The following is a 17,517-nucleotide window of genomic DNA, read 5'->3' as shown; positions in this document are numbered from 1 at the left end:
TTGGTGATGGACAGGGAAGCATGGTGTGCTGCAGTCCATGGGATTGCAGAGTCAGACATGACTGAGTGACTGAACTGATGACTCTATCCATCAGCTATCAATCAGCACAACAGATGCTGCTCTACCCATCTCTAGCAGAAAATGATTTAATATAAAGAACTAAAGTAGTAACTATTGGAAGTGCTGGAGAAGTAAAATTCAAGGAAGTAACTAACACTCCTGGTTTTCAGGAAATGTGGAAATAAATGAATTGAGTAGAAGCCACTGATGATAATCTCAGCTGCCAGTTGGACTAAAGCAAGTTAGTAACAGGACCTCACTCTAAAGCAAACTCATGTTTACTATCTCCCAAGAATCTCTTTAATGTGCTGGGCAATTAACAACTTCTGCTTTCCAAATAGCATGTGGATTCTTCCTACTGGTAAAATTTAACCCTGAACTCTACTGTCAGAAATACAGTTTTGGAGGTTCCTCCTGTGATGTAGAATCAAGCATAAATCAGGGTATGGATTATGCTGATCTGACAAAATCTGACACAGCCTACCCCTTTGACAATTCAATATGCACACACCTTTTTTTGCCCATTATTCAACTTTTAAATGACAAAAATACCAACAGAACCTTCTTTCCCATAACATGACGTGGCTACATCTAATGTAAAGAAAATGTTTATCCCCAAAATGGAACACTAAGTCCTAATAAACTTCGTCAATTACTGGGCGATAATTTTTTCCTCTTATACCTGTCATAAACTCCCTGTGATATTCTTAAATTTTAAGATGAAATGATGTTTACCAACAATGAATTATAGGAAACAGTAGGCAAAGAGAAAGAAGAAAGATAAATTGGTGTATACATATATATGTATATAAAGCAGAGTAAAACTTGTTTACATTCTAAAGTCTTGATTTCTGCAACTGGTCACAGTGTTACAGTTGGTATTTATAACATAATTCTTCCTTACTTAGCCAATATTGCCTTTGCTCTTGTACTAGTCATATTTGTTTAACTGGAGATGTGACCCAGAACCTTTATTCCTAAAGGGTTGGAATTCTTAGAGTTCTGACTGCATTGGGTTGCTGTATCTGTCATTAACTTTTACCACTAGATTCAGAATTGCAAAGAAGAATCATTTCAATTCCATACTAATTACATATCCACAGTGATCCAGCTGTGCAGCTGCCACCCTGTTTCCTCTTAATAACCAGGATCAACTAATACAACCAATAGAGAAATCTTTCTGTTTTTTCCATCACCTGAAACGCAGAATCCTAAATAGGACAGAGGTGATTTCAGCTTTCACTTTACTGTAAGAATTCTTGTGACCCTAGTGGAAGTATTTCTTTTAGGAGGGGGAACTAACACTTCAAACCAGGGAAGTACATAATTACTGTGGCTGGTACCCATATTTTTATTCATGTGTTATCACTGGTAATGGTTAAAGGGGGCACTTCCATTTCTACCTCTTGGTATATCACCTTGGGAATTCTGGCTGTCAAACAAATGGCATTCTATATTGGTCGTTGGTTCACAGCACATACTGAACCTATAAGTGCAGATACCAACTCACACTGCATCATCATCCAGGGCACCATACTGAGCCTTCAACAGACTCTTCACAGTTGAGCTTATCTCTATGTGTTGTGAAACATGGTAGAATCAGTGAATGAGCAGGACAACATTCTTTTACTTCCCTTCCTGTGAAATAGATTTTACAATGTGTGTGTGGATACCATGTTGATGAATGAGGAGTTCTGTATACCCATTGATGGTGGTGATGGTAGGACAAATCACTGCTCCCTAAAGGATGTAAGAAATTACTTATAATCAACTTGCCACCAGGTAGGTCACTGCCTTCTCCCTCAAAATGGTGCTATGTTGTATTCTGGGCATTTGTCTTTGCTGTTACCAGGTTGCACATCCAGATGTGGGAGTATTGAGGACTTATTTAAAGTAAATGGAGAGTCAGGCAGGGAAAGACTTTTTCTCATACTTGAGTCTCCTCAAATCTATATTACCACTCATATTTATATAAATTTTCCCTCCACCAAATAAGAAAAGCTGTGAAAAAAATATTTGCGTCTTCTTTCCCATTCACACATCACTGGTTCCCAAAGAAATTGGCAGACAAAAATCCCCTTTACAGTTATACAGGGAAATCATTCCATATGAGTTCAAATAGCTGGATCGTATAGCATCTTCTAGATTTCTCATATTGAAGGCCAGAAATGTATCTCAAAATAGAAAATTTTAAAAATGTCTCAATATAGAAAATCATAAAGGGAAAAAGTGAAGTCGCTCAGTCGTGTCCGACTCTTAGGGACCCCATGGACTACAGCCCACCAAGCCCTCCATCCATGGGATTTTCCAGGCAAGAGTACTGGAGTGGGGTGCCATTGCCTTCTCCGTTAACAGCGGCTAGGCATATTATATTTACTTGGAGCTGGTATACGTGGTGACAGCCTTAGTGCCCTTGGACACGGCGTGCTTGGCCAACTCCCCAGGTAGCAGCAAGCGCACGGCGGTCTGGATCTTCCTGGATGTTATAGTCGAGTGCTTGTAATGCGCCAGGTGCAATGCCTCGTAAATACATCTCAAAATAGATTTTTTCTTATAAGTTTCAGGTATACAGCATTATAGCTCAAAACTGTAAAAATAGACACATTTCAATGAGTACAACATTGGTATTGCCAAAATAATTTTAATGATAGTAATATCAAACAACTTCATGGTGCTTAAACTGCTGTAAATTCTTTATATACAATGACTAATTTAATCCTCATAACACCTTGAGAAGGTAAGTACTAAGTCAGTCTCATTTGACAGACACAGAATCTTAAAGTACAGCAGTTAAGTCATTTATCAAAGGTCACACAGTTAGAATCTGGTAAAGTCAGATTTCCACTCAGCCATTTTGGTATCAAAGTATATGCTTCTGTCCTCTTAGTTACATGTCTCACACTCAGCCCACACTGAAACTTTTTGGTAAACTCATTTTGAACTTTTGTAATTAATCTGCCTCCTACTCTGTTGTTGAATCTGTTGAAAAGAAAAATCAGTACATAGACTGAAAACTGGTATTTTTTAGAAGTTTAATTAAGCCATATTTTGTATGTTATCCTAAGTTAAATCTTGAAGAGTTTTTTCTTTTTACTTTAGACATTGCTATCTTACAGTTTGGATCATCACTGTAGCTGCACAAAAAAACTTGATTTTATTTTAGCAGTACTTGAGTTCCTTATAAATCAATTCCTAAGATATTAGTCTCAAGTGGAACTGTTATTTATATGATCAAAGCCCTTGATTTACCTAAAGATTTATTCCTTCACTTAAAAAATTAAGCATTGCACTATTTTAATGGCACAGTGAAAATTCCACTACACATTCTTCACCAATCTCTGAGCCTGGGTATCTGAACAGGTTTGTGATAGCTAAACTGATGAAAATAAAATAAAAACAATTCAATGCAACTGATTTCATGAGTGAGCACTGGTTTTTTTGAGTTTTGGAGTTGAGAGCTGGTTGAATGTGAAATATTAAAATAGTAGAAAAACAGAGAATGGAAACAAATATGTGTTTATATATATATATATATATATATATATATATATTATGTGGCTTTTGTCTTCCTCATTGCTATTTTGGAGTAGTCTTTCAACTGAGAGAAGCAAGAAAGTCACACACAAAAATACATTGCCACGTTTAAGGTACATTCTATCCCTGCCTTAGGACATTTGTAAACAATGTAAAGACCATGCCGGAAACATTAATTGAGAACTGTTGGTTTCAAATTGCCTACAGCATACTGCACCAGTAGATGGCCTGAAGGAAAACAGTGTTGCCAATGTAGCTGTATCTATATTTGAAGAGCAAAATCTAAATGATAATTCCACAATGCACAGAACTGAATTACCCTCAGGTGCTTTGGCAAGGCCATAACCACAGATCAAGACACCTTTTCCTTCCTAAAGCAAGTAACAAGCTATACCCTTTTGTTGGATTAAAAGCTGTACTAGCTCTTTGAATACTAATAAAACAGTCACACTCAACAAGCCATTTGCAAACATTATTTTCAAGGGAAGAATATTGTCATTTAATCTTAGAGACAGTCACATTTAACGATATTAAAAATTCTTATTATTGTGTAAAAGAGGGAACTCTGGCTGATGAGTAACAGGAACAAAGAATACCATCCCTGCAGTGAAAGAAAATTCCTAAAGAACAAATGGCATTGGTGTGAAACCCTGATGAAGAGTCCAGTGTTAAATATTCACTGAGTTACACATTTGACCTAGGTTTCATCTTTGACCTATATAAGTGAAATACAACTTTCTTTTCTCATTTTGCCTATTTCCTTTCTCATCTTTCTCTTCTGCTCTCTTAGTCTATCCAACTTCAGTTTATCCGATTTTTTCACATCAATAAAATTATTCTCTCTTTAAAAAAATAATCTTCTAGTATCTGATCACAAAAACAATCATAGACACAGATTTCATCCATTTCAACGTGATTGCCACTCACGAATTCCTCACTGCCTAGAATTTCTACTAATAAATTTCTCATTCTAGCTCACATCCATATTATATTTTATCTACTACTGCTTCAAGGCACCTTTCACTTGTAAAGAAAGTGACAAAAGGGAATTAGTTCCAAATCAAAGGCATGCTCTCTAACCTCAACAAGACCATGTGATTATTCATTCAAAAAAAATGCACCGGTTATTCTCAAGATACTATATCCATTCCATTGGTTATCAAAAACTTCTAACTTCTGTTCTCAAACTGCCAACTTCTAAAAATTCTTCTAATTGTTTTATGGTAAGTCTACAGTACAGGAAATACTATAAAACATTGTTGAATAAAGTTAAGAAAGCAAAACAAATGGAGAGTTATAATATTTTCATGATTAGAAGATTCAATAAATTGAAGAACTCTGTTCTTCCCAATTTGATCTATTGACTCAATATAATACCAATCAAAAACTCCAGGAAGGAGCTTTTTTGGCGGATAGAAATTGACATGCTGATTTCAAAATTTATATGAAATTTGTGTACCTAGAATATCTAAGATTTTTTGAAAATGAGAACAAAGTTGAGGTACTTATATGACTTGATTCAAAATTTACTATAAATCTACAATATTTATGATAGTGTGTTACTGGTGTAAAGATAGATACATTGGATAAACTAAACATGACTGAACACCTAGAGATTAACCTACACATATGTGACCAATTGATTTTCCAGTGTTGCCAGTGTGATTCAGTAGGAAAAAGTCCTTTATGTAAATAGCACTAGAATAACTGGTTATCTCCACAGGAAAAACAATGAACCTTAGGCCTAGCTTCACACCTTACACACACACAAAATAATCAGTTCACAGAGGCTTATAAACCAAACCAAGCAAAACAAAAACCAAGAAAAGGTTAAAGTCAAAATTTTAAAACCTGTAGGAGAAAAGAGAAAAAATACTCATGATTTTGGGGTAGGAAAATATATTTTAGAGAATATAGAAAGCACAAACTACAAAAGAAATAAACAGTAAATAAGTTTTTAACAAAATTAAATTATCAGGCAAACTATAGATTAGGAGATACTATATATGATACATATATTTGACAAAGAATTCATCTTTGGAATATAGTGAAAATCTTACAACTTGATAAGAGGACAACAAAAAAATCTATCAAAAAGTAGACAAAATGTTTGAAAAGATGACACAAGATGGCCAAAAAGCATATTAAAATATCCTTGACATTACGAACTGTCAACGAAATATAAAATAAAATAAAAATGAGCCCTCTAGAATTGCTGAAGTTAAAACAAACAAAACCTGGCAATACCAAGTTTTGTCCAGAAAGTGAGGCAACTGGAACTTTCATATAGTTGCTGGTTGCAGTGAAAATTGATATAGTTACTTTTATAATTACTTTGGAAGCATCTTATCAAGTTAAATTTGTATCTATCATATGAACAAGCAATTTCTCTTATGGGTATTTCCCTAAGAGAAACGACCACATATGCCCACAAAAAGTCTTGTCCATTATTATTCTTGGTATCTATATTCATAAAAGCTAATGAGAGGAAACAGCCCAAATATTAATCAATAGGGAATTGATTCAACAACCTGTGCTATATTTATCCAATGGAATATTATACAAAAACAAAAAGAATAACCAACAAGGACCTACTGCACAGCACAGGAAACTCTGGTCAATGTTATGTGGTTGCCTGGATGGGAGGGGAGTTTGGGGGAGAATGGATACATGTATATGTATGGCTGAGTCCCTTTGTTGTTCACCTGAAGCTATCACAACATTGTTACTCAGCTACATTCCAATATCAAATAAAAAGTTAAAAAATAATAAACTACTAAAAAGGAATGAATTCGATGGTCAATTATGTTAAGTAAAAGAAGCACAATAGACTATAAACTATATAGATGCAACAGACTATATTCTATATTTACTTTTAGAAAGGATGAAAATAATTTACAAAGTTAGAGATTAGATGAGTAGTTCCTCAGGGAGGAGTAATGACAGCAAGGGGACATAAGAAAAATTTTCCAGAATGACAGATATTAATTTAAAGAATGTTGTTTCATTTAGAGAATGTTAAAGAATACAACTGAAGAAAAGAAGAGATACTTATGTTCAAGAATATTCACCTCATACCACTTTTAATAACAAAGTACTGGGAAAAAATGAGACATTTAAAGTTATGGTGGATCCGTAAGTTGGAATATAATTCTGGAACACTAGACTGGAGTCACATTCTCAACTATAGTTGAGAATACTAATGGATATATACTATATGATTTTCCTTATGTGTAATTCTATACATAGGATAGATATAAGAATATAAGAGTGATTAAAAACAGCAATATTTTAAGCTTTGTGGGCCTATGGTCTCTCTTGCAGCTATTCCTCCCTACCTCGGTAGTATGCAAACAGCCATAGACAACATGCAAATAAGTGGGCATGGATAGGCACCAATAAAATTTACCTACAAAAGTAGACAATGTGCTGGACTTGGCCATAGACTGCTGAAATTGCTTTAGATGACACTTGGAAGCTCTTATCATGTAGATACGTCCTTTATTATTAGGTCTTTCACCCACTGTTTAAAAGAAGATCCTACAGTTTTTCTCTATGTGTTAGGAGCTTAATAGACACATTTGATTTTAGACAGAATATATCAACTGATGAAAGTCTATATGATTGGTTTGCTGAGTTTAAAAATGCATAACCTGTAAACAATGAGTCATTAAATTCCTTTAAAAATCTATTTAGACCAGCTATATTTTATTCATAGTATTTTTTCTGCACGGAACAAAAAGACTATAGTTGAGTTTTTCAGGAAAGCAGAAACCAAGACAGAAAACCTGAACAAACATTAAAACTCACTGAGCAAAACAATACCCATTTTTCACCCTACAAATATTTTAGGCATTTCCATTTCTATTTTGAACTATGATTAAAAAAACAAAAAAGCTAAGAAAAGATAAGACAATGTAACAATGACTTGCAGTGGAAAAGAAAGTATATTGCTTAATATTCAGAAAATCTTTAAGTAGTCTAACAGGGTCTAAGAAGCTCTTTCAGTTTCCCCAAAGAAATTGAGAACAGATAAGGGTAAGAGAGACACAGATTAAGTTTAAGAGTTACTTAGGCACTTTCAGAGCTGGCAGAAGAGAGAGATGTTCACTATGTTCACCAAACAGTGAACATACAGCCCCCAGCTTTTGCACCCATATCACTAGTAAATTTACCATGAATAACTCAGACTTGGTAACTGCTGATGGTTTTCTTATTTCAACTTATATCATAATTATAAAATTATGTCAATAATTTCTATGAAAGTATTATATAAACATATTATATTTAAATTATCATTATACATATATTATAAATAAATTATCACTATTTAGTGTGTGTGTGTGCATGTGTGTGTGTATATATATAAATATATATATATATATATATATGTCTCGGGTTTAACTGCACAGGGACTAAAAGAATATGTGGGAGCCCTTAGGGGTTACTTAGTCAAAGGCCAAGACTCTTTCTTGTATCACTTATCAAGCCAGGTTTTCAAGTTTAGCTTCTATGTCAGTTATGGACCCACAACATAGCTCTACTCATTTTTAAGTTGTTTGAAGCAACCTATGCTTTGGATTCACTTCTTTGTCTCTTCAAGTATTTCAGTTCATTACTTTTCTTTACCCTCAATCAGCTTTCTATTTATCCTTTACACATTACAAACAGAACAAAAGCAACTGCGACAAGCTTCTTCAGTCTCATGTTCTACGTAATCATTTCCTCGAGGTTTTAAAAATATTTTCATCACTTCATACTCAGATTTCTTGCATGAATGATCTGTCCTTTTCACTACCATCCTCTGAGACCTTGCTGTACTCACATTAATCTGTTGCTTGATATCAACTAATCCGCCCTAATTCTTGGCATCCTTCTTCCTCTGTGACAGGGTACAAGGTTCACACCCTGGAAAAAAAAACTGAACTAGATTCATCATCTCCTCAAATGGCCTCATCATTTTGCCAGTGCCAAAATCAGAAATTAGGGGGTAGAACTGTCCCCTCTTTGGTCTTTTTCCTGCATCCAAGCAGACACCACACCTAGACAACTCTACCTTGTAACTGCTCTCAAACGTGAAATGAAATGCATTTCTTTCATCTTTCTTTTCTGTCTTCTCTGTTATTTTCTTGGCACTGGATCTCATCAATTTTGATCTTAAGTTCTACACATGCGGACACTCATTCTTCATCCCTTCATTGTCTATTCCCTTCACTGTTAAAGAGACAGCCTTCTAAAATGGAAATCTGGTCATGTGACTTCATGCTGAAGAATCCTTCCTTGGCCTCCCCATGACTTTTGGAATAAACTCATCTCTTGACTATCACTTACACGGTCTTTCATGAGCTGGCCCCTGATACCACAGACTCAGTTTTATGTCCCAGAACCCCATTGTTCCCTCTACTCCAGCCCTACCCAGCACCCCAAGGTTCCCTGCACACTTTTGATTCTCTAAACATTCATGTTTGCACCTTCTGGTGCCCCTGCTGGAATGCCTAAAACCAGACAGAAACTCAAAGAATAGACTCATTTGTTATGGGTGCCAAACAAATGATCCTTAGTCTAGACCCCTAAGGGCACTAGAATCACAGGGACACATAAGGCATGAATAGTTTACCCAGGGAAACAGATGAATGCATTTTTTTTGCTGTCTTGCCCATTAACTTAGAACATGTGTTTTGTTCTCAACTTAGATATAGCTTCTTCTCTGAAGTCTTTGCTGATTTCCTATACTATACACTCAGTTACAGGCTTCCCAGGTGGCACTAGTGGTAAAGAACTCATCTGTCAATGCAGGAGACATAACAGACAGGGGGTTTGATCCCTGCGATGGGAAGATCCCCTGCAGGAGGAAATGGCAACCCACTCCAGTATTCTTGCCTGGGAAATCCCACGGACAGAGGAGCCTGGCAGGCTACAGTTCATGAGGTCGCGGAGTCGGACACGATTGAGCACCCATGCACACACACACACACACACTCAGTTATAACTTGGGGACCGCTCTGAGGGCTTTACTTCACTCTCTGCCATTATCCTGATGAGCGTGTGGAGAGCAATCTATTTTTATCTGTCTCTCCAGCAGGGCTATTCATTCCTTGTACATTCTTAAGATTCCAGTTCCCATAGAAGCACAGACTAAGTATTGTTCATTTAGCTCAATAAATAAATGAGTCTATCCTTTGAGTTTCTCTGTTCTTTTAGTACAACTTGTATGGATGATAATTTTTTTTTTCTTTTGCAAGAAGCAACATCAGATGTCACCTGGTTCATTTCTTCATGTTTTGCAGTGGAAACACACACAGAAAGGTTAAATGACATACTCACTGCCAATAACCACAGGGACATAAAAGCTGTTATCTTCACCTGGTGCTGGCTCTACTGCGCCAGAACCAATAAGCTTAAATGGCTCCCACAGCCGCAGCAGCAACAGCAGCCAACAGACAGAGTCCACTTCCAATGTTTCTCCCAGAGCCTTTCATGGGACTTGACCCACGGCAGTGTGGATGAGAATGGGATTTGCCAAATACTAGGTTATTATATGTTAAAATCCCTTAACCTTAAGACTGGCACATACGAGGTACTTCGAAGACAGTATTCCTCTTTTTAGTGTACTTTCATGTTTCTGTCATTGAATACTCAGTTTACTGTCATGGATAATTATTGTTCATATTCATGAAGACTGACAACGGGGGATGTTTTTTTAATATATATTCAAGATATTGTGATTTGGCCCTACTTCTCGTGTCTCAACTCATTTATACGCCCTCACATATCTTTTGCTTGGTAAGCTTCATTCTACTTTTAGTTCTTTCAAACCTCCATGCCTTCACACAGTATCATGGATTGCTATACTCAGTTCAGACCTCACCTTCTCTATGTAAAGGCATCTACAAATTCTTCCCTAAAGGACCTCCTCACTCTGTACTTCTGTTCACCTCATATATTCCCATCTTTCTCAGTATATTCTAGGATTGTTGGGATGAGACATTAACATCTTATTTGTCCATCCCTATCTACTGTGACTAGAATTATTCTCAATATGTAATAGATATGTTTTTAAAGAATTTATATTGACTACACTAATCTCTGTCTAATATCAAATATACCTGATTGGAAGATTGAAACTTATGATATAGAAATTATATAATGTATAAAGAACACACACAATTCACTAGTAACTCAAAGGCTAAAGTCAAGAAAAGTAAAATAATCTGAGTAATTCCACATGGAGTGTAGTTCAATGAGGGGGAGTGATGAATATATTAATCAGATTTAAAATAAAATCAGTTTATAGACAACACTGAATGCTCAGAAGAAACTTATGAGGGAGGTACTATTTTTACCCCCATATTGCATATAAGGGAAGTGAGGCCCCCAAAGTCACACTGTTCATAAATGACAGAACCAAAATCTAAAATAGTTTTTTTTTTTTACTCTAGAATAATATGCTAAAATATTATGCTAGTTCCTAAAGGAACTGTCTCCAGAAATATCAAAGCAACATTATATGAAATGAATTGATGAGCCAAGTTTAGTTAAAAAAACTTTTGGTAAAGTGAGAATTGTTAATCTGATGGATCATCTGATTTAGCTAAATATCCCATTCTACTTAAGGATACATGTTTAAAAATAACAGTATGAATCTTTCATAATCTGTTCATTTGTATCAGTTAGTATTCTGCTGAAACAAATATAAACCATGTTCTGTCCACCATGCTCTGCCCACACTGTTTAGTTCTAAGTGTTTTTTCTCTTGATAAGAGTTTCTCTGTGAGGACTTGGATTGGACTGTTAACCTCTGCCCTCTCTCTGGGAAGGGCTCCTGTCATGCCTACAAACACGGTGTCACAAGAAATGAGATCACATGCAGTGAGGGTATCTTGTTCTCATCAGCAGTGATGAATGTAACACCAACTGCCTAAACCCGCACACCTGAAAATGCAAACTGCTTTGAAGAGCCTCTTAAAATCCCAATGCATAGTAAAATATGTTGCCAGGAACTTGTGAAAGCATTTTTGTTTGTTTTCTCTGGTCTCTGTACAGCTTTATACCATTCACCTAATGTGTTCAGTGATATAATTAAAACTAGGAAATGTAATAACCAACATATGAGCCCAGCACTACTCCCATCTGTTTGAAGTCATGCTCTCCAAAGTGTCAGCTTTGACAGAATGTTCTCCACAGGGTACTTGTGAACCTCAGCAGTAAAGTGCATTGATGAAGGATGTTAAGTAAATCCCACTTACTGAATAGGAAATCCCAACAGGTTCCTAATGTTCATTAACCATATGGTTTTGATATAACTTTCTGATCCTCTATGCTCTTAGCCAGAGAGCCCAAACTACCAGGGAACATCATTCCTTTCCATTCTAGAAATGTACAGTACAAGATTATACTGTTGTCCAGCTTCAGATGGATATTAGTGAAAAACTGAATCAAAGACTGGAAATGGCCTGGCCCCAGACTTTCTAGTCTTACTTTTGCTATTAGGCAATAACACAGGGTCACTATTCTTTGATTAGGTTATATAGTTAGTTTCCCATGAAATCTGTTCTCTAAACCAACATGACAGAGAAGGAACAGTAAGACTGCAAACCCTTTGGGCAATAATAAAACCAATTCAGCAAACAGATCATGCTACTAAAGCCTTTGACCGTGTGGATCTCAAAAAACTGTGGAAAATTCTTAAAGAGATGGGAATACCAGAGGACCTTACCTTCCTCCTGCAAAACCTGTATGCAGGTCAAGAAGCAACAGTTAGGACCAGACATGGACCAACAGACCGGTTTAAAATTGGGAAAGGAGTATGTCAAGGCTGTATAATGTCACCCTGCTTATTTAACTTTTATGCAGAGTACATCATGTGAAATGCCAGGGTAGATGAATCACAAGCTGGAATCAAGGTTGCTGGGAGAAATATCAACAACATCAGATATGCAGATGAGAACAACCGAATGGTAGAGAGTGAAGAAGAATTAAAGAGCCTCTTGATGAAGGTGAAAAAGAAGAGAGTAAAAAAGCTGGCTTAAAACTCAACATTCAAAAATCTAAGATCAGCATCCAGTCCCATCACTTCATAGCAAATAGATAGGGAAACAATGGAAACAGTGACAGACTTTTATTTTCTTGGGCTCCAAAATCACTGCAGATGGTGACCGCAGCCATGAAATTAAAAGACGCTTGCTTCTTGGAAGGAAAGCTATGACAAACCTAGATAGCATATTAAAAAGCAGAGACATCACTTTGTCAACAAAGGTCTGTACACTCATAGCTATGGTTTTTCCAGTAGTCATGTATGGATGTGAGAGTTGGACCATAAAGAAGGCTGAGCACCAAATAACTGACGCTTTCAAATTGTGGTGCTGGAGAAGACCTTGAGAGTCCCTAGGACAGCAAGGAGATCAAACTAGTCAATCCTAAAGAAAATCAACCCTGAATATTCACTAAAAGGACTGATGCTGAAGCTGAAACTCCAATACTTTGGCCACCTGATGTGAAGAGCCGATTCATTGGAAAAGACCCTGATGCTAGTAAAGACTGAAGGCAGGTGGAAAAGGGGATGACAGAGGATGAGGTGGTTGGATGGAATCACCAATTCAATGGACATGAGTTTGAGCAAGCTCCTGGAGATGAAGGTCAGGGAAGCCTGATGTGCTGCAATCCCTGGGGTCACAAAGAGTCAGAGATGACTTAGTAAATGAACAACAACAACAAAACACTCATCTGGTCTGTCTCAACAAACCTGAAAATTAATGCCTATGAAGGTTGGTTTTCAAGTACTTTTAACTGTATTCGGGATAAAGGATCAAAGAGTTTAGGAATAAAAATACAAAAATGTATCTAATATCTAACCAGGTAAAACAATGTTGGCATGGAATAAAGAAAATGACCAGACATGCAAAGAACGTGGAAAATACAACCCTCAATGAGAAGAATAACTGTTTAATTATTTAAAATAAAGAAACACACTCAGAATTGACACAGATAACAGAATTAGTAGACAGAAATATTATAAAAATTATTATAATTGCATTCTGCATATCCAAGAAGCCAGAGGAAATACTGAGTATCTTAAGTACAGATATGGAAAAACACAAATGACTAAAAGTGAATGCCTAGATGTAAAGATGACTATGTATAAGATGGGATTCCCGCACATTAGATATTACAGAAGAAACTATTAGTGAACTTTATGATATAACAATGGAAACTATCCAAAATGGAACACAAAAGAAAAAACTGGAAAAAAATTAAGAAATCATCAGTGAGAAGTATAACATCTTTAAGAAGTTTCATTTTTGCAAATTTGAAGAAAATTACAAATTCACATATTCAAGAAGCTAAAGCAGAACTTAGAGGAAAGTTTACAACATTAAATGCCTACCTTTGAAAGAACAATGGTCTCCAATCAATCACCTCTCCCAACTTTAAAGCTAGAAAATAAAGAACAAATAAATTCAAAGTAACTACAGGAAATGAAATTACTCAGATTAAAAATAAATGAAACATATAGAGAAAATCAATGAAAGCAAAAGCTAATTATTTGAGAAGATGAATAAAATTAATATTAACCAGTGTGAACAGAAATAAAAGTCAAGGTATAAATTACTTATGTTAGGAATTGATAGTTAACATCACTATACATTCAACAATCATTAAACTGGTAATCAGTTCAGTTTAGTTCAGTCATTCAGTTGTGTCTAACTCTTTGCGACCCCATGAACTGCAGCATGCCAGGCCTCCCTGTCCATTACCAACTCCCAGAGTCCACCCAAACACATGTCCATTGAGTCAGCAATACCATCCAACCATCTCATCCTCTGTCATCCCCTTTGCCTCCTGCCTTCAATCTTTCCCAGCATCAGGGTCTTTTCAAATGAGTCAGCTCTTCGCATCAGGTGGCCAAAATATTGGAGTTTCAGCTTCAACATCAGTCCTTCCAATGAACACCCAGGACTGATCTCCTTTAGGATGGACTGGTTGGATCTCCTTTCAGTCCAAGGGACTCTCAAGAGTCTTCTCCAACACCACAGTTCAAAAGCATCAATTCTTCGGTGCTCAGCTTTCTTTATAGTCCAACTTTCACATCCATACATGACTACTGGAAAAACCATAGCCTTGACTAGATGGACCTTTGTTGGCAAAGTAATGTCTCTGCTTGTCAATATGCTATCTAGGTTGGTCATAACTTTCCTTCCAAGGAGCAAGCATCTTTTAATTTCATGGCTGCAATCACCATCTGCAGTGATTTTGGAGCCCAGAAAAATAAAGTCAGCCACTGTTTCCACTGTTTCCCCATATATTTGCCATGAAGTTATGGGACCAGATGCCATGATCTTAGTTTTCTGACTGTTGAGCTATGAACATTAAAAACAACTTTATGCCAAAACATTTGGCAACGTGGTTGACAATGGGCAAATCCCCTGAAAGACAGACACTATCAAAGGCAACTCAAGAAATATAGAACCTGAATAGCACTCTATTAAATAAACAAAATTCATAGTTAAAATTATTTGTGCAAATTGAACTGCAGGAATAGATGGTTTCAATGGCACATTTCAGCAAATATTTCAGAAACAAACTGTATTAAATCTACATGAATTCTTGCAGAAAATAGAAGGTAAGTGAATACACAAAAAGTCATTCAATGAGGTCTGCATTACTCATATCAAAACCAGACAAATACATTACAGATAAAGAAAACCACAAGCCAATTTCTATCAAAATTAAAAAAAAAATAAAATTCACCAATATCTAAAAATGATAATACATTAGAGCAATTTCCTGTTCATACTAGGACTTCAAGACCAATTCAAAATTCAAGAATTAGTCAATATAGCTGATCATATTCACAGACTAAAAATAAAAATAATTATTTGAATAGATGAAGAAAAACACTTGAAAAAATTCAACATCTATGTTTGATGAAAACTTAGTTCTAGGAATGGAAGTTGCAGTGACTAAATGTGTTTGTTCTCCCCAAATTCATATGTTGAAATCCTAACCCTCAATGTGATGGTATTAGGAGGTGGGGGTCTTTGGAAATTAAGTAGGCCGTGAAGGTGGAATGGTTATGAATAGGATTATGTGTCCTCGGTCGCTCAGTCATGTCTGACTCTTTGAGACCCCATGGACTGTAGCCCACCAGGCTCCTCTGTCCATGGGACTTCAGGCAAGAATACTGGAGTGGATTTCCATTTCCTCCTCCAGGGAATTTTCCTAACCTAGGCATTGAACCCATGTCTCTTGGGTCTCCTGCATTGGCAGGTAGATTCTTTACCACTAGTGCCATCTAAGAAGTCCCATAAGTGGGATTAGTGCTTTTATAAAGAGAAACACAGAGAATTCTCTTTCCTTCTTTCTTCTATGTGAGAATACAGCAGGAGTAAGCATCTGCAACATGCAAGAGAGCTCTCACCAGAAACTCATGCTGTACTCTGATCTCAGATTTCCAGTCTCTAGAACTGCGAGAAATAAATTTCTGCTGCTTGTAAGTCACCAAATACACGATACTTTGTTATAGTATCCTTGAGTAAAACAGAAGGAACTTCCTCAATCTAATAAGGACCATCTAGAGAAAAATGTAACAGCTGCCATCATACTTGAACAAGGCAAAGATGTGCACCTTCGCCAATTCTAATCAACACTGTGCTATAGGTTCTAGTCAATGCAGTGAGGCAAGGGAAAGAAAGAAAAAGGCATTCAGATACAAAAAAATTAATACAACTGAAATTTTAGATGATATAACCATTATGTAGAAAATCCAAAGTAATCTATAAACAAGCTATGGAACTAATTAGTGACTTTAGCAAGGAGACAAAGTACAAAAGCAATATATAAACATTGATTGCATTTCTTTATGATAGTAATGGACAACCCTAGGTTAATATAAAAATACCATTTATAATTGCCAACATCCATTGGATCATAGAAAAAGCAAGAGAATTCCAGACAAACTACTTGTGCTTCATTGACTACGCTAAAGCCTTTGACTGTGTGGATCATAACAAACTGTGGAAAATCCTCAAAAAAATGGGAATACCAGACCACCTTACCTGACTCCTGCAAAACCTGTATGCAGGTCAAGAAGCAACAGTTAGAGCCAGACATGGAACAATGGACTGGTTCAAAATTAGGAAAGGAGTATGTTAAGGCTATTGTCACCCTGCTTATTTAACTTCTGTGCAGAGTACATCATGCAAAATGTCAGGTTGGATGAAGCACAAGCTGGAATCAAGGTTGCTGGGAGAAATATCGACAACCTCAGATATGCAGATGACAACAACCGAATGGTAGAGAGTGAAGAAGAATTAAAGAGCTTCTTGATGGAGGTGAAAAAGAAGAGAGTGAAAAAGCTGGATTAAAACTTAACATTCAAAAATCTAAAATCATGGCATCTGGTCCCATCACTACATGGAAAATAGATGGGGAAAAAAATGGAAACAGTGACAAACTTCATTTTCTTGAGCTCCAAAATCACTGCAGTGACTGCAGCCATGAAATTAAAAGATGCTTGCTCCTTAGAAGAAAAGCTATGACAAAACTAGACAGCATATTAAAAAGCAGACACATCGCTTTGCCAACAAAGGTTAAAGTCAAAGCTATGGTTTTTCTAGTAGTCATGTATGGTTATGGGAGCTGAACAATAAAAAATGCTGAACACCGTGGTGCTGGAGAAGACTCTTGAGAGTCCCGTGGACTGCAAGTAGATCAATCCTAAAAGAAATTAACTTTGAATATTCACTGGAAGAACTAATGCTGAAGATGGAACTCCAATACTTTGGCCACCTGACGTGAAGAGCTGACTCATTAGAAAAGACCCTGATGCTGAGAAAGATTGAAGGCAGGAGAAGAAGAGGATGACAGAGGACAAGATGGTTGGATGGCATCACTGACTCAGTGGACAGGAGTTTGAGCAAGCTC

The sequence above is a fragment of the Bos indicus x Bos taurus genome, chromosome X (assembly GCF_003369695.1).
Source record: "Bos indicus x Bos taurus breed Angus x Brahman F1 hybrid chromosome X, Bos_hybrid_MaternalHap_v2.0, whole genome shotgun sequence".
In the NCBI taxonomy this organism is placed as follows: domain Eukaryota; kingdom Metazoa; phylum Chordata; class Mammalia; order Artiodactyla; family Bovidae; genus Bos; species Bos indicus x Bos taurus.
Note: the sequence above shows the minus strand (reverse complement) of the source record.